Below are 21,039 nucleotides of genomic sequence, written 5' to 3'. Positions count from 1 at the left end.
GTGGTGTGAGTGTGTCCCCCTGTGTGTGTGTGTGTGTGAGTGTCCCCCTGTGTGTGCCTCCCCTTGTGTGTGTCTCCGCTTGTGTGTGTGTCTCCCCCTGTGTGCGTGTGAGAGAGTCTTCCCCCTGTGTGTGTGTGTGTGTGAGAGAGTGTCCCCCTGTGTGAGTGTCTCTGTGTGAGTGTGTCCCCCTGTGTGGTGTGTGTGTGTGTCCCTGTGTGTGTGTCCCCGTGTGAGTGTGTGTGTCCCCCCATGTGATTGTGTGTCCCCCCGTGTGATTGTGTGTCCCCCTGTGTGAGTGTGTGTGCCCCCCGTGTGAGTGTGCGTGTCCCCCTGTGTGTGGTGTGTGTGTCTCCCCTGTGTGTGTGTGTGTGTGTCTCCCCCTGTGTGTATGTTTCTTCCCCTGTGTGTGTGTGTCTCCCCCTGTGTGTGTGTGTTTCTTCCCCTGTGTGTGTGTGTCTCCCCCTGTGTGTGTGTGTGTGTTTCTTCCCCTGTGTCTCTCCCCCTGTGTGTGTCTTTCCCCCTGTGTGCGAGTGTGTCCCCCTGTGTGTGTGTCCCCCTGTGTGTGTTTGTGTTTGTCTTCCCTTGTGTGCGTGTCCCCCTGTGTGCGTCAGTGTGTCCCCGTGTGTGTGTGAGTGGTTCCCCTTGTGTGTGTGTGTGTCCCCCTGTGTGTGTGTGTGCGAGTGTGTCTCCTTGTGTGTGTGTGTGTGTGTGTCCCTGTGTGTGCGTGTGCGTTCTTCCTCCAGTTTCCCCCTGTGTGCTCCCCCGTGTCTCCCTGTGCTGGTGTGGCGCCCAAGGGGGCCCCATGAGCTTCTATTGCCTGGGGGCCCTATTAGTTGTCAGTCCGCCCCTGGTCACCGAGGACCCTTTTGGCATTCAAAGGTCAGGAGTGTGCCTTTTTTAGTCACCAAGGACCATTTTGGGCATTTAATCACTTCAGCACCGGACCATTTGGCTGGCCAAAGACCAGAGCACTTTTTGCGATTCGGGACTGCGTCGCTTTAACCACTTGCCGACCATTGCACTCTGATGTACGTCCCTACTTTGGGGGGTGGCCGTAGTCTGGGACCAATAGCCCAGAGTCTCGGTCCAGAATGCAGGGAACAGGGGCAGACTGAGCCATGGTTGGCTCCGGCTCCAGCTCCAGCTTTAGCTCTGCCTCGCTTCCACCCGACTTTACTCTTGGTCACTGATTGCTATAGCCGCCTGGCGGCTAGCAACCATTAACGTCACTGCCCACTGTGCCCACACTGCCCAACATTCAAAGCATAGGAGGATTCCACTTCCTCCTCCTCCGCGCTAGTGCTCGTGGGGCCTGGCCTACGACTTCTGGTCTGGATTGTCCCGCTGGAGGGAGAGAAAGGGATGACGCCGCCATCCTGAGCAGAATTCGCAGCGGGTCCCTTAGCCTACACTCCTCCAATCTTAGTCCTCTCCCAGCTTGCTGTGCTGGAGCAGGAAGAAAGTGGAAATGACAACGCGGCGGCCGCACTACATCAATACCCACTTGGGCGGGCGGCTCTCCTCTTCTCCTCTGGCTGCCTTGCACACCAGCAACACGGATGAGCTGCTGCTGTAGTACCTGAACACATGAAGTCTATCTCCTCCTGGTCAGGTAGGTCAATCAGAGTGTGTGTGTCAGGTAGGTCAGTGTATGTCAGTGTGTGTCGTGTAGGTCAGTGTATGTATGTCAGGTAGGTCAGTGTAGGTCAGAGTGTGTCGCGTACGTCAGTGTGGGTCAGGTAGGTCAGTGTATGTATGTCGGGTAGGTCAGTGTGGGTCACGTAGGTTAGTGTATGTATGTCGGGTAGGTCAGTGTGGGTCACGTAGGTCATCTTTTTTTCCCACAAATAGAGCTTTATTTTGAAGGCATTTGATTGCCTCTGCAATTTGTATTTTTTTGCGATATAAACTGAAAAATCTAAAATATTGAAAGAAAATTATATTTTCTGCTTTTTGTTATAAGAAAAATCCAATAAACTCAATTTTATTCATACTTTTAGGTCAAGATTTATTCAGCCACATGTCTTTGGTAATGTAATAAGCGTATATTTATTGGTTTGCGCAAATGTTATAGCGTCTGAAAACAATGGTACATTTTCTGGAATTTACGCATCTTTTAGTTTATGACTGCCTATCTCATTTCTTGAGGTGCTAATATGGCATAGTTGACTTCTTTTTTTCCCTTGTTTCCCAAGGTGACCATCTTGGTGTTTGTCAAGAGGGTTGAGGGTGCCAAAAGTGAGTGCCTATGGCAAGATCACCCTGAAAGCATCTGATACTAAGCAGGGGCGGGCCTGGTTAGTACCTAGATGGGAGACCGCCTGGGAATACCCTCTTGAGAAATGCCAAGATTTTGTGGTACCTTGGGGAACCACAAAAAAAGGCGGTCTCCCATCCAGGCACTAAGCAGGCCCATCTCTGCTTAGCCTTCAAGACCAGATGAGATCGGGTGCTTTCAGAGTGGAGTGGCCATAGGCAATCTCTTCTGGCACCCAAAACCCTCTTGAGAAATGCCAAGAAGGTCATCTTGGGAAACCAGAAATAAAAAACAGGTCAACTCCAAAAAAAAAAAACCTACAGCACCTGGTATTCCCAGACGGTCTCCCATGCAGGTACTAACCAGGCCCGACTCTGCTTATCTTCCAAGATCAGGTGCTTTCAGGGTGATGTGGCTGTAGGCAATCTCTTTGGGCACACTCCACCCTCTTGACAAACGCCAAGATGGTCATCTTGGGAAACAAGGCAAAAAAAAAAAGAAGATGCCTACAGCACATGCTATTCTCAGGCGGTCTCCCATCCAGGTACTGACCAGGGCTGACCCTGTTTAGCCTCCGAGATCAGATGAGATTAGGGCTTTGAGGGTGATGTGGCCTCACGCAATCTCTTTGGGCACCGTCAACCCTCTTGACAAATGCCAAGATGGTCACAAGGGAAAAAAACAAGTCTAACGCAAAAAAAAAAAAAAAAGGAGACTGCAGCTCCTGGTATTCCCAGGCGGTCTCCCCTCCAGATGCTAATCAGGCCCGACCCTGCTTAGCCTCCGAGATAAGACGAGATTTTGAGCTTTCAGGGTGATGAGGCCATAGACAATCTCTTTGGGCACCCTAAACCTCCTTCACAAATGCCAAGATAGTCACCATGGAAAACAAGGAAAAATAAGTCAACGCCAAAAAAAATAAAAATAAAAGAAGCCTATGCTACCTGGTATTCCCAGGCAGTCTCCCATCCAGGTACTAACCAGGTCTGAGCCTGCTTAGCCTCCAAGATTAGACGAGATTGGTCGCTTTCAAGGTGATGTGGCCATAGGAAATCTCTTTGGGTGCCCTCAACCATCTTGACAAATGCCAAGATAATAAACATGGGAAACAAGGGAAAAAAATAAGTCAAGGCCCCCCCCCCCCGCAAAAAAAAAAAAAGGAAGCCTACAGCACCTTGTATTCCCAGGCTGTCTCCCATCCAGGTACTAACCAGGCCATACCCTGCCCATAGGCAATCTCTTTGGGCACCCTCATCCCTCTTGACAAATGCAAAGATGGTCACTAGGCCCGACGCTGCTTAGCCTCCGAGATCAGACGAGATTGGGCGCTTTCACAGTGATATGGCTGTAGGTAATCTCTTTGGGTATCCCCAACCCTCTTTGACAAACGCCAAGATGGTCACCTTGAGAAACAAGGGAAAAAAACAAGTCAAACAAACGGCAAAAAAATAAAAAATGACGGCACCTTGTATTCCCAGGCGGTCTTCCACTCAGGTACTAACCAGGCCCAACCCTGCTTAGCTTCTGAGATCAAACGAGATCGGGTGTGTTCAGGGTGTCGTGGCCATAAGCAATACCTTTGGGCACCCTCAACCCTCTTGACAAGCACCAAGATGGTCACCTAGGGAAAGTAGGGAAAAAAACAAGTAAACGCCAAAAAAAAAAAAAGAAGCAAATGGGACTGGTTATTGCCAGGAGGTCTCACATTTGTTACTAACCAGGGCAGACGCTGCTCAGCCTCTGAGATCAGACAAGATCAGGCACTTTCAGGGTGATGTGGCCATATTAAATCTCTTTCGGCACCCTCAACCCTCTTGAGAAACGCCAAGATGGTCACCTTGGGTAACAAGGGAAAAAAAACAAGTCAACAACAAAAAAAAAGAAACCTACAGCACTTGGTATTCCTAGGGGGTCTCCCATTCAGGTTCTAACCAAGCCCGACCCTGCTAAGCCTCCGAGATCAGGCGCTTTCAGGGTCATGTGCCCATAGGCAATCTCTTTCGGCACCCTAAACCCTCTTGACAAACGCCAAGATGGTCACCTTGGGAAACAAGGGAAAAAAAACAAGTCAACAACAAAAAAAAAAAGAAACCTACAGCACTTGGTATTCCTAGGGGGTCTCCCATCCAGGTTCTAACCACACCCAACCCTGCTAAGCATCCGAAATCAGATGAGATCAGTTGCTTTCAGGGAGATGTGGCTGTAGGCAATTGCTTTGGGCACCCTGAACCCTCTTGAAAAAAAAGCCAAAAAAAGAAAAAAAGAGAAGCCTGTGGCACCTGGTATTCCCAGGCAGTCTCTCATCCAGGTACTAACCAGGCCTGACCATGCTTAGCCTCCGAGATTAGTCACTTTCAGGGTGATGTGGCCATAGGCAATTTCTTCGGACACCCTCAACCATCTTGACAAACGTCAATATAGTCACCTTGGGAAACAAGGGAAAAAAACAAGTAAACGCAAAAAAAAATAAGCCTACGGCACCTGGTATTCCCAGGCGGTCTGCCATCCAGATATTAACCAGGCTTAGCCCCTGCTTAGCCTCCAAGGTGAGACAAGATTGGGCGCTTTCAAGGTGATGTGGCCATAGCCAATCTTTTTGGGTACCGTCAACCCCCATGACAAATGCCAAAATGCACTTTGGGAAACAAGGGAAAAAACAAGTCAACGCCCCAAATAAAAAAAAAAGGAAGCCTACAGCACCTTGTATTCCTAGGTGGTCTCCCATCCAGGTACTTACCAGGCCCGACCCTACCCGTGGACAATCTCTATGGGCACCCTCATCCCTCTTGACAAACACAAAGATGGTCACTAGGCCCGACCATGCTTAGCCTCCGAGATCAGATGAGATTGGGCTCTTTCACGGTGATATGGCTGTAGGCAATCCCTTTGGGTATCCTCAACCCTTTTTGACAAACGCCAAGATGGTCACCTTGAGAAACAAGGGAAAAAAACAAGTCAATGCCAAAAAGAAAAAGAAAAAAAAAAGAAGCCTATAGCACCTGATATTCCCAGGCGGTCTCCCATCCAAGTACTAACCAGGCCCACCACTGCTTAGTCTCCGAGATCAGATGAGATGGTGCGCTTTCAGGGTGATGTGGCCGTAGGCAATCTCTTTGTGCAACTTCAACCCTCTTGACAATTGCCAAGATGGTATCCATGGGTAAAAAGAGAAAAAAAGAAAAGAAACCTACAGCACCTAGTATTCCCAGGCGGTCTCCCATCTGCGTACTAACCCGGCCCGCCCCTACTTCTCCTCGGAGATGCGACGAGATGGGGCGCTTTTAGGGTGATGTGCCCGTAGACAATCTCTTTGGGCACCCTCAACCCTCTTGACAAATGCCAAGATTGTCACCTTGGGAAACGAGGGAAAAAAACAAGTCAACACCAAAAAAATTAAAAAGGTACTAACCAGGCCCGACCCTGCATAACCTCCGAGATCGGACGAGATGGGGTGCTTTCAGGGTTATGTGCTCATAGGCAATTGCTTTGGGCACCCTCAACTCTCTTGACAAACACCAAGATTGTCACCTTGGGAAACAAGAGGAAAAAAACAAGTCAACACCAAAAAAAAAAAAAAAAAATGTTTACGGCACCTGGTATTCCCAGGCGGTCTCCCATCTAGGTACGAATCAGGCCCAAAGCTGCTTAGCCTCCGAGATAAGACAAGATTTGTCGCTTTCAGGGTGATGTGGCCTTAGGCAACCACTTTGCGCATGCTCAACCCTCTTGACAAAATGCCAAGATGGTCACCTTGGGAAACAAGGGAAATAACAAGTCAACGCCAAAAAAAAAAAAAGAAGAAGCCTGTGGCAATGGGTATTCCCAGGCAGTCTCCCATCCAGATACTAACCAGGCCCAACCCTGCTTAGCCTTTGAGATCAGGCGCTTTCAGGGTCATGTGCCCATAGGCAATCTCTTTGGGCAGCCTCAGCCCTCTTGACAAACGCTACGGTGGTCACCTTGGGAAACAAGGGAAAAAAACAAAGTCGATGGCAAAAAAAAAAGAAACCTATGGCACATGGTATTCCTGGTGGTCTCCCATACAGGTTCTAACCAGGCATGACCCTGCTTAGCCTCTGAGATCAAACAAGATCGGTTGATTTCAGGGTGTCGTGGCCACAAGCAATCTCTTTGGGCACCCTCAACCCTCTTGACAAACGCCAAGATGGTCACCTTGGGAAAAAAAGGAAAAAACAAGTCAACGCCCAAAAAAAAAGAAACCTACGGCACATGGTATTCCTGGGGGTCTCCCACCCAGGTTCTAACCAGGCCCGACCCTGCTAAGCCTCCGAGATCAGACGAGATCGGTTGCTTTAAGGGAGATGTGGCCTTAGGCAATAGCTTTGGGCACCCTGAACTCTCTTGAAAAACGCCAAGATGGTCACCTTGGTAAACAAGGGAAAATAACAAGTCAACGCCAAAAAAAAAAAAGAAGCCTATGCCACCTAGTATTCCCAGGCAGTAGGGATGAGCCGAACACCCCCCGGTTCGGTTCGCACCAGAACTTTCGAACGGACCCCGCGTTCGAAACGAACGTTAGAACCCCATTGAAGTCTATGGGACTCGAACGTTCGAAATGGAAAGTGCTAATTTTAACGGCTAATATGCAAGATACTATCCTAAAAAGGGTTTGGGGACCTGACTCCTGCCTCAGGGGACATGGGTCAATGCAAAAAAAGGTTTTAAAAACGGCCGTTTTGGCGGGAGCACTGATTTTAATGACGATTAAAGTGAAAAAAAAAAGTGAAATATTCCTTTAAATATGGTGCCTGGGGGGTGTCTGTAGTATGCCTGTGAAGTGCCACGTGTTTCCCGTGTTTAGAACAGTCCCTGCACAAAATGACATTAAACGGAAATAACACCATTTAAAACTGCTTGCGGTTTTAATGTTATATCTGGTTCCTGCAATATGGTTGAAAATCATTCAGAAAAATGGCATGGGTAGCCCTCCCTGCCCATTACCAGCCTATTTGGGTCTTGTACGCATATTAAGGGGAACCCCGTACCCATATTAAAAAAAGGAAATGCGTGTGGCCCCCAGGCCCTATATACTCAGAACAGCAGTATACAGGCGGTGCAAACAAGACAGGGACTGTGTAGGTTTGTTGTGTTAAGTTGAATCTGTTTGTAATTTTCAACTGGTACATTTTTAAAGTGTAGCTCCAGTCAAAAAAAACAATTTTTAAGCTTTTTGGAAAACATAGGGAAGGGTTATCACCCCTGTATAATTTGTTTTGTCGTCCATCTTTTTTCATCTCACTTGCTGCTGTCTGATGTTTGTAAGTTGGCAATCGCAGGGATCAGGCCAGACTCTGCGAACGCTGCAGTTATGTGTTTAGTGTTTTGTAAGTGACAGTGATTGATCGATACTGCACTTGGGTGGGCTGGGCGGAGGGGCAAAACGCAAGTGCTAGCAGGTATCTGGGCTGATCCCGCTAACAATGCATTTTTTTGGAACCGGTGCCGTACGCGGCTAGACTCCCAAAAAGTCCCACATATGTGGTATCCCCGTACTCAGGAGAAGCAGCAGAATATATTTTGGGGTGCAATTCCACATATGACTATGGCATGTGTGAGCAATATATCATTTAGTGACAACTTTTTGTAAACATTTTTTTTTTGTGTCAATATTCAATCACTTGGGAAAAAAAAAATATTCAATGGGCTCAACATGCCCCTCAGCAATTTCCTTGGGGTGTCTACTTTCCAAAATGGGATCATTTGGGGGGGGGGTTTGTACTGCCCTGCCATTTTAGCACCTCAAGAAATGAGATAGGCAGTCATAAATTAAAAGCTGTGTAAATTCCAGAAAATGTACTCTAGTTTGTAGACGCTATAACTTTTGCGCAAACCAATAAATATACGCTTATTGACATTTTTTTTACTAAAGACATGTGGCTGAATAAATTTTGCTCTAAATGTATGACTAAAATTGAGTTTACCGTATATACTCGAGTATAAGCCGAGATTTTCAGCCTCTTTTTTGAGGCTGAAAGTGCCCCCTCGGCTTATACTCGAGTCACCGCTGTCTGACTGCTCGATCAGCGTATCGAGCAGACAGACGGCGGACATTAAAATTCAAAAGCCGCGCCTCCTTCTCCGCCTCCGCCTGTGATAGGCGGAACACTGAATTTCCCAGCAGTCAGTGTTCCGCCTATCACGGACATCCGTTCATTCTCATACTACGGACGAGTATGAGAGGATGTCCGTGATAGGCGGAACACAGGCTGCTGGGAAATTGAGTGTTCCGCCTATCACAGGCGGAGAAGGAGGCGCGGCTTTTGAATTGTAGAATGGCCGCCGAGAAGAGCGGCGATCCATCGGCACGACACGGGACGGAGGAGGCACGGGACGGAGGAGGCACGGGACAGAGGAGGCACGGGACAGAGGAGGCACGGGACAGAGGAGGCACGGGACAGAGGAGGCTCGGGACGACGGCGGCTCGGGACGGAGGCTTGGGACACAGGTAGGCTGGACACACACACAAGGCTGCACGGACACACACACACACACACACACACACACACACACACACACACACAGGGATGGATGGATGGATGGATGGATACACACACACACACACACACACACACACACACAGGGATGGATGGATGGATGGATGGATACACACACACACACACACACACACACAGGGATGGATGGATGGATGAATACACACACACACACACACACACACACACACACACACAGGGATGGATGGATACACACACAGGGATGGATGGACGGACACACACACAGGGATGGATGGATGGATGGATGGACACACACACAGGGATGGATGGACGGACACACACACAGGGATGGACGGACACACAGGGATGGACAGCCATGTCTCACCCTCGGCTTATACACGAGTCAATAAGTTTTCCAGTTTTTTGGGGGTAAATTGGGGGCCTCGGCTTATATTCGGGTCGGCCTATACTCGAGTATATACGGTATTCGATTTTTCTTATAACAAAAAGTAGAAAATATATTTTTTTCTCTAACTTTTCGGTCTTTTTCCATTTATATCGCAAAAAATAAAAATTGCAGAGGCAATCAAATACCATCAAAAGAAAGCTCTATTTGTGGGAAGAAAAGGACGTAAATTTCGTTTGGGTACAACATTGCATGACCACATAATTACCATTTAAAGCAGTGCAGTGCGAAATTGTAAAAAGACCTCTGGTCCTTAGGCTGACAATTGGTCTGGGGCTGAAGTGGTTAATGAGTTTTATGTAGGTACCCACCATCTGCTAATGCTGCAGGAGCAGAAAAGGGATTCCATCTTGCTTGAAGAGATCATGGCTTGCCATCTTGCTTGAAGAGATCATGGCTTGCCATCTTGCTTGAAGAGATCATGGCTTGCCATCTTGCTTGAAGAGATCATGGCTTGCCATCTTGCTTGATGAGATCATGGCTTGCCATCTTGCTTGAAGATTTAATGGCTTCCCATCTTGCTTGAAGTTTTCATGGCTTCCCATCTTGCTTGAAGATTTCATGGCTTCCCATCTTGCTTGAAGATTTCATGGCTACAGTGGGCTTGGGAGGGGGGTCCTGTTTAAAGCCTAGCTGCAAGAAATGGGCAGCAAAAAATCTATGTTCATTGCGCCTGAACACTGCTGTTGATTGGAGCTATATACTTTTTCATTCCTAACTCAGTCTAGAAATATTTTTGGGTCCACAAAATTCAGTGGCTAAACCCAAACAATGAGTTATGATTAAAGCTCATAACTCTGACACTGCTTCTATAGCATGTTAGAAAATTTATTTTATCATCATCCATGATTTTTATGTAGGTACCCACCATCTGCTAATGCTGCAGAAGCAGAAAAGGGATTCCGTCTTGCTTGGAGTGTGCCTGGCTTCCCATCTTGCTTTGTGAGATCATAGCTTCCCATCTTGCTTGAAGATTTCATCGCTTATCAAACAGTCATGAAAAAGAGAAAATTTACAATGGCATTATGCTTACTTATCCAGAGATAATGAAATCTGAGGTTTGGGTTAAAAATACACAATCGAAACCATGGCACGATATACATTTTTTTTTACTGTTAACCTAAAATGCTTACTTCATGGTTAAACCTGGCTTAATTATAAGGTTGAATATAGACAGGCACAGGGAGAACATGCAAACTCCAGGCAGGTAGTGTCATGGTTGGGATTTAAACCAGCAACCCTTCTTACTGCTAGATGAGAGTGCTAACCACTACACCACTGTGCTGCCCAAACCACTGTGCTTCAATATCTCCAGGTCACTTAACCCCTTAATCTCTAACGCTGGCCATGCACATGTCAGTTTTTTTTATTCAGCTAGTGGGTTAAATTTAAAAAACAACACCTGACTGGATTCCTCCATCCACACACTCAATGTGGGTGCTGGAATCCTCTCCACTGTATTATTGAATTCTGACAGCAGGAAGGCTACCTTGCTGTCAAAATATACAGATCATGTACACATGGATCCAAATTCATCTTTAGTTACTCTTACGCCGCGTACACACGATCAAACAAGCGGGTGGAAAAGTCCGGCAAACTCAAGTCCGCCGGACAATCCCCCCGTGTGTAGGCTTCTGGCATACTTTTTTGACCCGAAAGTACGGCGGACTTAGAAAGTAGTTTTGCACTCCAATCTTCCCGCTGGACTCGCATTTCGGCGGACAATCCGGCCGCGTGTGTGCCAGTCCGCCGTACTTTTGAAATGAATGGACTTTTCCCGCCCGGAGAAAAGTCCGCTCATTTCGAGCGGGTCTCCAGGTAGGCACCTGGTATGGACTTAAAGGGGAACCCCAACGCTGAAAAAAATCCGCGTGGGGGTCCCCCCCAAGTCCACAACAGACCCTTGTCCGAGCACGCTACCCAGCCAGCCAGGAAAGGAGGGGCGAGCGAGCGCCCCCCCCCCTCCTGAGCCGTACCAGGCCACGTGCCCTCAACATGGGGGGTGCCTTGGGGAAGTGGGGGCCGCGCGGCCCCCCCCACCTTGAAGCACCTTGTCTCCATGTTGATGAGGACAAGGGCTTCTTCCCGACAACCCTGGCCGTTGGTTGTCGGGGTCTGCGGGCGTGGGCTTATCGGAATCCGGGAGCCCCCTTTAATAAGGGGGCCCCTGGATACCGGCCCCCCACCCTATGTGAATGAGTATGGGGTACAATGTACCCTTACCCATTCACCTGTAAAATAAAGTACAAAAAAAAACACAACACACAAGGTAAAATAATTTATTGCACAGCTCCGGGGGTCTTCCGTCTTCGGGGGTCTTCTCGCCGCACTCCTCCGCTATCTTCTTGTAGCTCTTTTACTAGCGGAGGAGTCCGGCTTTCTTCCTCGCCGCTGCCCTCTTCTTCCGACTTCAGGGGTCTTGTCCCCCCTCTTCAGTTCTTCTGCTGGGCCACCGCGCCTTCTTATAGCTCTTTTACAGGCGGTGGCCCGGTCTTCTGTCGCCGCTGTCACCGCTGCTGCCGCCGCCACCTTCTGTTCTGTTCTTCTCTTCTTCTTCTTCTTCTTCTTCAGATGTTGCCTCGTCGAGTCCTCCGCTCACAATGGCTCTGACCGGGCACGCGGCGACTTATATAGGGACATCACCGGATGATGTCCCCGCCTATTATGATGTCACAGTCCCAGCATCCTCTGGGACTGTGACACCATAATGGGCGGGGACATCATCCGGTGATGTCCCTATATAAGTCGCCGCGTGCCCGGTCAGAGCTATAGTGAGCGGAGGACTCGACGAGGCAACATCTGAAGAAGAAGAAGAAGAAGGGTCGTCAAAGTCAACATATTATAAAAAAGCCTACGGCACCTGGTATTCCCAGGCGGTCTCCTATCCAGGTACTAAGCATGCCCAACCCTGCTTAGCATCCGAGATCAGACGAGATCAGGCATATTCCGGGTGATGGGGCCGTAGGCGATCTTGCTGGCCACTCTCAACCCTCTTGACAAATGCCAATATGGTCACCTCGGCAAACAAGCAGAAAAATAAAACAGGTCATCGACGCCAATAACATATTAAAAAAAAGCCTACGGCACCTGGTATTCCCAGGCGGTCTCCCATCCAGGTACTAACCAAGCCCGACTGCTTAGCATCTGAGATCAGACGAGATCAGGTGCATTCAGGGTGATAAGGCCATAGGCAATCTTGCTGGACACTCTCAACCCTCTTGAAAAACGGCAAGATGGTCACCTCAGCAAACAAGCAGAAAAATAAAACAGGTCGTCCACGCCAAAAACATATAAAAAAAAAGCCTACGGCACCTGGGGTTCCCAGGCGGTGTGCCATCCAGGTACTAACCAGGCCCGACCCTGCTTAGCATCCAAGATCAGACGAGATCGGGTGCATTCAGGGTGATGTGGAAAAGGCAATCTTGCTCGCCACTCTAGACCCTCTTGACAAACGCCAAGATGGTCACCTCTGCAAACAAGCAGACAAACAGAACAGGTCGTCAACGCCAACAACATACTAAAAAAATGCCTACTGCACCTGGTATTCCCAAGCGGTCTCCCATCCAGGTACTAACCAGGCCTGACCCTGCTTAGCATCCGAGATCAGATGAGATCGGGCGCATTCAGGGTGATGTGGGCGTAGGCAAACTTTCTGGCCACTCTAAACCCTCTTGACAAATGCCAAGATGGTCACTGTTATCTGGGGACTGCTTACCTATGGCTTTCTTGCGGAACCAGGCTCGTCCACCTGACAGGCTTCTATATACATGTGCCCAGAGATCAAGCTCATCTACGAGATAGCTGAATTCTGGACGGCTGTTTTTTCTTTTCTTTTCTTTTTTATTTTTTGGTTATAGTTATGGTTCTAAAAGTTACTATGATGCATCTGTTAATTGTTTTTTGATTCACATGTTTCAACCGACTGACTTAAGGTGACATTGGCCCTTTCTCGGTACGCACAAACCAACATCCCTCCACATCATTCACTCTAACATGCAGACACACAAACTATTTAAGGAAAAGGTCATCGGTTTCCACACGCTCTGGGATAAACATCCCATTCCCTCTCAAGCTTGCCAAGGTGACCATTTAGGCATTTGTCAAGAGGGTTGAGAGTGGCCAGCAATATCGCCTACGGCCCCAACACCCGAAATATGCTTGATCTCGTCTGATCTCAGATGCTAAGCAGGGTCGGGCCTGATGGGAGACCGCTTGTGAACACCAGGTGCCGTAGGCTTATTTTTTTAATATGTTGTTGGCGTCAACGACCTGTTTTATTTTTTGGCTTGTTTACCGAGGTGACCATCTTGGCGTTTGTGAAGAGGATTTAGAGTGGCCACAATGTTTGCCTACGGCCACATCACCCTGAATGCGCCTGATCTCGTCTGATCTCGAATGCTAAGCAGCGTTGGGCCTGCTTAGTACCTGGATGGGAGACCGCCTGGGAATACCATGTGCCGTAAGCTTTTTTGTATATTTTGTATATATATATTATATGTTGGCGTCGACGACCTGTTTTATTTTTCTGCTTGTTTGCCGAGGTGACCATCTTAGCGTTTGTCAAGAGGGTTGAGAGTGGTCAGCAAGATTGCCACATCACCACATCACTGCTCACGCTCAACCCTCTTGACAAAAACCAAGATGGTCACCTCGGCAAACAAGCAGAAAATTAAAACAGGTCGTAGACACCAACAACATATTAAAAAAAAGCCTACAGCACCTGGTATTCCCAGGTGGTCTCCCATCCATGTACTAACCAGTTCCAACCCTGCTTAGCATCCGATATCAGACGAGATCGGGCACATTCAGGGTGTCGTGGCTGTAGGCGATCTTGCCGGTCACTCTCAACCCTCTTGACAAATGCCAAGATGGTCACCTCGGCAAACAAGCAGAAAAATAAAACAGGTCATCGACGCCAACAACATATTAAAAAAAAAAGCCTACGGCACCTATTATTCCCAAGTAGTCTCCCATCAAGGTACTAACCAGGCCCGACCCTGCTTAGCATCCAAGATCAGACGAGATCAGGCACATTCCAGGTGATGTGGCCGTAGGCGATTTTGGTGGCCACTCTCAACCCTCTTGACAAACACCAAGATGGTCAGCTTGGCAAACAAGTAGAAAAATAAAACAAGTCGCCGACGCCAACAAAATATAAAAAAAAGCCTACGGCACCTGGTATTCCCAGGGGGTCTCCCATCCAGGCTCTAACCAGGCCCGACCCTGCTAAGCCTCCGAGATCAGATGAGATTGGTTGCTTTCAGGGAGATGTGGCCGTATTCAATCGCATTGGGCACTCGCAATCCTCTTGAAAAATGCCAAGATGTTAACCTTGGTAAACAAGGGAAAATAACAAGTCAACACCCAAAAAAAAAAAGACTTTGAGTGAGCGGTGGGCGGTGCTTCCGACGTCACTCAAGGAAGTGACGTTGGCACAGCACTTCTCTGTTCTGCCCGCCTGAGAGGATCAGGTAAGGGGCTGCCGCATGGCAGCTTACAAATTCGTTATTATTTATTCAGCGCCTCCGCCGGTACCCCCTCCAAATCCACAGGGTTACTATGGTGGTCGCACTTGGCAGCATACCCCAACCCCCTTCACCCACCCTGCTAAAAAAATTTAAAGAAAAAGTGTTATTATCGGTGGCCGGCAGCATACATCCCCCCCAAAAAGCTTTAAAAAAAGGGTTATTAATAATAACCCTTTTTAAAAAAAAACTCTTGTTTGGGGGGGCAGGTATGGGGGTTAATGCTGCAGACCACCGATAATAACCCTTTTTTTTTTAAATCTTGTTGGGGGGGTTTGCTGCCGACCACCAATAATAACTTATTATCGATGTTTGGCAGCATATCCCCCAAACAAGATTTAAAAAAAAAGGGTTATTATCGGTGGTCGGCAGCATACTCCCCCCAAACAAGATTTACAGGTTGTAGATATGTGCTATTTACAGGTTGCAGATATGTGTGATTTACAGAATGCAGATATGTGCGATTTACAGAATGTGATTTACAGAATGCAGATGTGCGATTTACAGCATGCAGATATGTGCGATTTACAGAATGCAGATGTGTGATTTACAGAATGCAGATATGTGCGATTTACAGAATGCGATTTACAGAATGCAGATATCTGCGATTTACATGTTGCAGAATGCAGATATGGGCAATTTATAAGTTGCAGAATGCAGATATGTGAAATTTACAGGTTGCAGAACGCAGTTATGTGCGATTTTTAGAATGCAGATATGTGTGATTTACAGGTTGCAGAGGGTAGATATGTGTGATTTACAGGTTGTAGATATGTGCTATTTACAGGCTGCAGATATGTACGATTTACAGAATGCAGATATGTGCGATTTACAGAATGTGATTTACAGAATGCAGATATGTGCTATTTACAGGTTGTAGATATGTACAATTTACAGGTTGTAGATATGTGCGATTTGTATGTTGTAGATATGTGCAAGTTACAGGTTGTAGATATGTGCAATTTACAGAATGCAGATGTGTGATTTACAGAATGCAGATATGTGTGATTTACAGAATGCGATTTACAGAATGCAGATATGTGTGATTTACATGTTGCAGAATGCAGATATGGGCAATTTACAGGTTGCAGAATGCAGATATGTGCAATTTACAGTTTGCAGAATGCAGTTATGTGCGATTTACAGAATGCAAATATGTGTGATTTACAGGTTGCAGAAGGCAGATATGTGTGATTTACAGGTTGCAGAATGCAAATATGTGCAATTTACAGGTTGTAGAAAAGGTGCCTGATGTGGTTATACACAAGATAGGCATGATTCATCTGCTTTAGTAGAGCCCAGTGTATAATGTGCAGCCTGTTATATGATGTTGATTCACTAAGGGGTGTGGCTTGTGATAAGTGGGGGGGCAAATCTGAGGGGGTGTGGTCTTGCGCCCCCCCATCCTAAAACTTCACCAACCGCCACTGCCCAGGAGGTCTCCCATTTGTTACTAACCAGGTCAGACGCTCCTCAGCCTCCGAGATCAGACAAGATCGAGCACTTTCAGGGTGATGTGGCCATAGGAAATCTCTTTCGGCACCCTCAACCCTCTTGACAAACACCAAGATGGTCACCTTGGGAAACAAAAGACAAAAAACAAGTCAACGCCAAAAAATTAATAAAAAAGAAACCTACGGCACTAGGTATTCCCAGGGGGTCTCCCACCCAGGTTCTAACCAGGCCCGACCCTGCAAAGCCTCCGAGATCAGATGAGATCGGTTGCTTTCAGGGAGATGTGGCCTTAGGCAATCGCTTTGGGCACCCTGAACACTCTTGAAAAACGCCAAGATGGTCACCTTGGTAAACAAGGGAAACAAATTCAACGCCAAAAGAAAAAGAAAAAAAGAAGCCTATGCCACCTGGTATTCCCAGGCAGTCTCCCATCTAAGTACCATCCAGGCCTGACCCTGCTTAGCCTCTGAGATTAGTCAAGATTGGTCGCTTTCAGAGTGATGTGGCCATAGGCAATTTATTTGGACACCCTGAACCATCTTGACAAACGCCAAGATAGTCACCTTGTGAAACAAGGGAAAAAAACAAGTAAATGCAAAAAAAGAAAAGAAGCACAGGGGCCTGGTATTCCCAGGCAGTCTGCCATCCAGGTATTAACCAGGCTCAGCCCCTGCTTAGCCCCCGAGGTGAGACAAGATGGGGCTCTTTCAAGGTGATGTGGCCATAGCCAATCTTTTTGGACATCCTCAACCCCCTTGACAAACACCAAGATTCACCTTGGGAAACAAGGGAAAAAATAAGTCAACGCTCCAAAAAAAATAAAATAAAAAAAAAGGAAACCTACAGCACCTTGTATTGCCAGGCGGTCTCCCATCCAGGTACTTACCAGGCCCGACCCTACTCATAGGCAATCTGTGCCTATCGGTGCCACTTTATCTGTGCCTATCGGTGCCACTTTATCTGTGCCTATTAGTGTCGCCTTAACTATGCCTATCAGTGCCCACCAGTGCCGCCTCATCAGTGCACTTCAATGAAGGAGAAAAATGACCTGTTTGCAAAATTTTATAACAAACTATTAAACATGATTTTTTTATTTTTTTGCATCTTTTTTTGTTTGTTTAGCAAAAAATAAAACTCCCAGCTGTAATTAAATACCACCAAAAGAAAGCTCTATTTGTGGGAAAAAAATGATAAAAGTTCCATTTGGGTACGGTGTTGTATGACCGCGCAATTGTCATTCAAAGTGCATCAGCGCTGAAAGCTGAAAATTGGTCTGGGCAGGAGGGGGGTTTAAGTGCCCAGTAAGCAAGTGGTTAAAGTGGTGCTCAGGCCAAAATTACACTTTTTAAATAAAAATACCCCTATAATACACAAGCTTAATGTATTCAGTAAAGTTGGTCTGTAAACTAAGGTCCGTTTTGTTAGGTTATTACAGCATTTTGAAAGTTTATAAACTAGCAGCAGACTGTGGCCATCTTAAGTGTGGGCATCTGAAGCCAGACCGTATTTCTTCCTGGATTTCAGCCTTGCCGATCTCGCACATGCTCAATGCTGCACAAGCAGTGTAATAAGTTTCAGGTCAGGTTTCCATGGCAATGGCAGTGTTAGAGGAAGTTGCCACCCATATCTATGCAAACCCCTCCTCCCTCCAGGAACCAGTAAATATACTGCATGTACAAGAAATATTATTCAAGAAACACACACACACACACTATATATATATATCGTGTTCTGTACATATACACACACACACATATCTACACTCAGCTGATACTTTTTTCTGTACAGCTTTTCATTTAAAAAGAAAAAAAAAATAATTAAAAAAATAATAATGTCAGCAACACAATTCATTTATGCATCTAGACGTATTGAAGACGACTTTATGAAGTTCAAACTGTGCATATTAATTTTGAAAAATTGTGCTTGTGTTTTGCTGTTAGGCCCCTTTCACACGGGATGGATCAGTGATGATCCGCCCCGTGATGATCCGCTTGCTCAGCGGGGATCGCTCTGTTGTCCCCGCTGAGCCGGAGGATAACAGGGCGGTCCCAGTACACTGTGCATGGACCGCCGTGTCAGCTCTCCGCTCTCCTCTATGGGGGATCGTCTGTCCGTGTTCATCCGATCCGCTCTGCAGACGGATAGAAAAATAGGATTTTCCTCCGTCTGCAGAATCGGACAATTGCGGAGGCGGACGATATCGGGTGTTTGCGGATGTTCATCCGCCGACTCCCGCTATCCCATAGGAATGCATGTATGTCCGTACTTCATCCGCAAACGGATGGATGAAATACGCACATAATGTCCGCATGTGTGAATGGGGCCTTAGATGGGATGGTGGGAGTATTTAAAAAAACTGCTTATTTACAACTATTTGCACAAACAACTTTCTCTATGTTACATAGATAATCGGGTTAAAAATAAGAAAATATTCCCCCAGCACATCGCATCACCCCCCTCCCCGTAAAATCGCATCGCCCCAGCACATTGCATCACAACGCCCCCAGCACATCGAATCGCATCTCCCCCAACACTTCTCATCGCATCGCCCAAAGCACATTGCATCACCCCGACACATCAAATCGCATCAGAACATTGAATCGCGTCGCCCCCAACAGATCGCATCAAATCGCATCACCCAAGCACATCGCATTGAATCGCCCCAGCACATTGAATCGCATCTCTCCCAGAACATCAAATCGCAACACCCAAGCACATCGCATTGCATCTCCCCCAGAACATCGAATCGCATCACCCCCAGCACTATGCATCACCCCCAACACTTCGAATTGTATCAGTACATCGAATCGCATCACCCCAGCACATCTCATCGCCCCAGCAAATCGAATCGCATCTCCCCCATCACATTTCATCTCCCCCAGCACATTGCATCACCCCCAGCGCATCGAAATGCCCAAAGCACATCGAATCGCATCTCCCCAGAACATCGAATCGCATCTCCCCCAGCACATTGAATCGCCCCCAGCAAATTGCATCGCCCAAAGCACATTGCATCACCCCAACACATCAAATCGCATCAGAAAAACGAATCGCGCCGCCCCCAAAACATCGCATCGAATCACATCACCCAAGCACATCGCATTAAATCGCCCCAGCACATCGAATCGCATCTCCCCCAGAACATCAAATCACATCACCCCAGCACATTGCATCACCCCCAACACTTCGAATTGCATCATCACATCGAATTGCATCGCCCCAGCACATCGCATCGCCCCAGCAAATCGAATCGCATCTCCCAGCACATCGAATCGCATCAGCACATCAAATCGCTTTGCCCCACCACATAGCATCAAAACGCATTGCCCAAGCACATCGCATCGCCCCAGCACATCAAATCGCATCACCCATCGCATCGAATCGCATCACCCAAGCACATCGCATTGAATCGCCCCAGCACATCGAATTGCATCTCACCCAGAACATTGAATCGCATCACCCCAGCACATTGTATCACCCCCAACACTTCGAATTGCATCAGCACATCGAATCGCATAGCCCCAGCACATCTCATCGCCCCCAGCACATCACATCTCCCCAGCAAATCGATTCACATCTCCCCCAGCACATTGCATCTCCCCCAGCACATCGAATCGCCCCAGCGCATCAAATCGCTCAAAGCACATTGCATCACCACCAACACATCGAATCACATCAGCACATCAAATCGCTTTGCCCCACCAAATCGCATCGAAACACATCACCCAAGCACATCGCATCGCCCCAGCACATCGAATCGCATCTCCCCAGAACATCGAATCGCATAACCCCCAGCACATTGCATCACCCCAGCACATCGATTCGCCCCCAGCACATCACATTGGCCCCAGCACATCGAATCGCATCTCCCCAGCACATCGCATCGCCCAAAGCACATTGCATCACCCCCAAAACATCGAATCGCATCAGCACATCGAATTGCTTCGCCCCAACACATCGAATCCCATCGCCCAATCGCATCGCATCTCCCCAGAACATCGACTCTCCCCAAAGCACATTGCATCACCCGCAACACATCGAATCGCATCGCCCACAGCACATCAAATCACATCGCCCCAGCACATCGCATCGCCCCCAGCATATTACATCACATTGCCCCCAGCACATAGAATCGCATCTCCCCCAGCACATAGAATCGCATCTCCCCCAGCTCATCGAATCGCAACTCCCCCAGCACATTGAATCACCCCCAGCACAACGCATCGCCCAAAGCACATTGCATCGCCCAAAGCACATTGCATCACTCCCAACACATCGAATCGCATCAGCACATCGAATCGCTTCACGCCAACACCTCGAATCCCATTGCCCAATCGCATCACATCTCCCCAGAACATCGAATCGCCCCCAGCACATCACATCGAATTGCATCACCCCAGCACATCGCATCGCCCCCCAGCACTTGGCATCACATCGAATTGCATCTCCCCCAGCACATCGAATCACATCTCCCCAGCACATCGAATCACCCCCAGCACATCACATCTCCCAAAGTACATTGCATCACCCGCAACACATCGAATCACATCGCCCCCAGCACATCACATCAAATTGCATCGCCCCAGCACATCGCATCGCCCCCAGCACATCGCACCACATTGCTCCCAGCACATAGGATCACATCTCCCACAGCACATCGAATCGCATCACCCTCAGCACATCGAATTGGATCTCCCCCAGCACATCGAATCACATCTCCCACAAACATCGAATCACCCCCAGCACATCGCATCGCCCAAAGCACATTGCATCACCCCCAACACATCGAATTGCATCAGCACATTGAATCGCTTCACCCCAACACCTAGAATCCCATCGCCCAATCGCATCACATATCCCCAG

At 47.9% G+C, this 21,039-nt stretch overlaps 14 pseudogenes; 1 reads left to right on the top strand and 13 right to left on the bottom strand.

Annotated features, from left to right (window-relative positions):
- Positions 1-2,571: 2,571 nt before the first annotated feature.
- Positions 2,572-2,680, bottom strand: LOC143958619 (5S ribosomal RNA; annotated as a pseudogene).
- Positions 2,681-3,710: 1,030 nt separating this feature from the next.
- On the bottom strand, positions 3,711-3,829 carry LOC143958502 (5S ribosomal RNA; annotated as a pseudogene).
- Positions 3,830-4,346: 517 nt separating this feature from the next.
- LOC143958751 (5S ribosomal RNA) lies at positions 4,347-4,465 on the bottom strand (annotated as a pseudogene).
- Positions 4,466-5,244: 779 nt separating this feature from the next.
- On the bottom strand, positions 5,245-5,363 carry LOC143958493 (5S ribosomal RNA; annotated as a pseudogene).
- Positions 5,364-6,475: 1,112 nt separating this feature from the next.
- Positions 6,476-6,593, bottom strand: LOC143958819 (5S ribosomal RNA; annotated as a pseudogene).
- Positions 6,594-12,044: 5,451 nt separating this feature from the next.
- LOC143958438 (5S ribosomal RNA) lies at positions 12,045-12,163 on the bottom strand (annotated as a pseudogene).
- Positions 12,164-12,271: 108 nt separating this feature from the next.
- LOC143958560 (5S ribosomal RNA) lies at positions 12,272-12,388 on the bottom strand (annotated as a pseudogene).
- Positions 12,389-12,496: 108 nt separating this feature from the next.
- LOC143958622 (5S ribosomal RNA) lies at positions 12,497-12,614 on the bottom strand (annotated as a pseudogene).
- Positions 12,615-12,722: 108 nt separating this feature from the next.
- Positions 12,723-12,841, bottom strand: LOC143958511 (5S ribosomal RNA; annotated as a pseudogene).
- A 702-nt stretch (positions 12,842-13,543) lies between these two features.
- LOC143958365 (5S ribosomal RNA) lies at positions 13,544-13,662 on the top strand (annotated as a pseudogene).
- A 242-nt stretch (positions 13,663-13,904) lies between these two features.
- Positions 13,905-14,023, bottom strand: LOC143958396 (5S ribosomal RNA; annotated as a pseudogene).
- A 110-nt stretch (positions 14,024-14,133) lies between these two features.
- LOC143958422 (5S ribosomal RNA) lies at positions 14,134-14,252 on the bottom strand (annotated as a pseudogene).
- Positions 14,253-14,359: 107 nt separating this feature from the next.
- On the bottom strand, positions 14,360-14,478 carry LOC143958663 (5S ribosomal RNA; annotated as a pseudogene).
- A 1,874-nt stretch (positions 14,479-16,352) lies between these two features.
- Positions 16,353-16,471, bottom strand: LOC143958734 (5S ribosomal RNA; annotated as a pseudogene).
- Positions 16,472-21,039: the final 4,568 nt, after the last annotated feature.

The sequence above is a fragment of the Lithobates pipiens genome, unplaced genomic scaffold, assembly GCF_037356315.1.
Source record: "Lithobates pipiens isolate NorthernLeopardFrog02 unplaced genomic scaffold, aLitPip1_a1.2 Scaffold_61, whole genome shotgun sequence".
In the NCBI taxonomy this organism is placed as follows: domain Eukaryota; kingdom Metazoa; phylum Chordata; class Amphibia; order Anura; family Ranidae; genus Lithobates; species Lithobates pipiens.
Note: the sequence above shows the minus strand (reverse complement) of the source record. Positions and strands in the feature narration are given on the sequence as shown.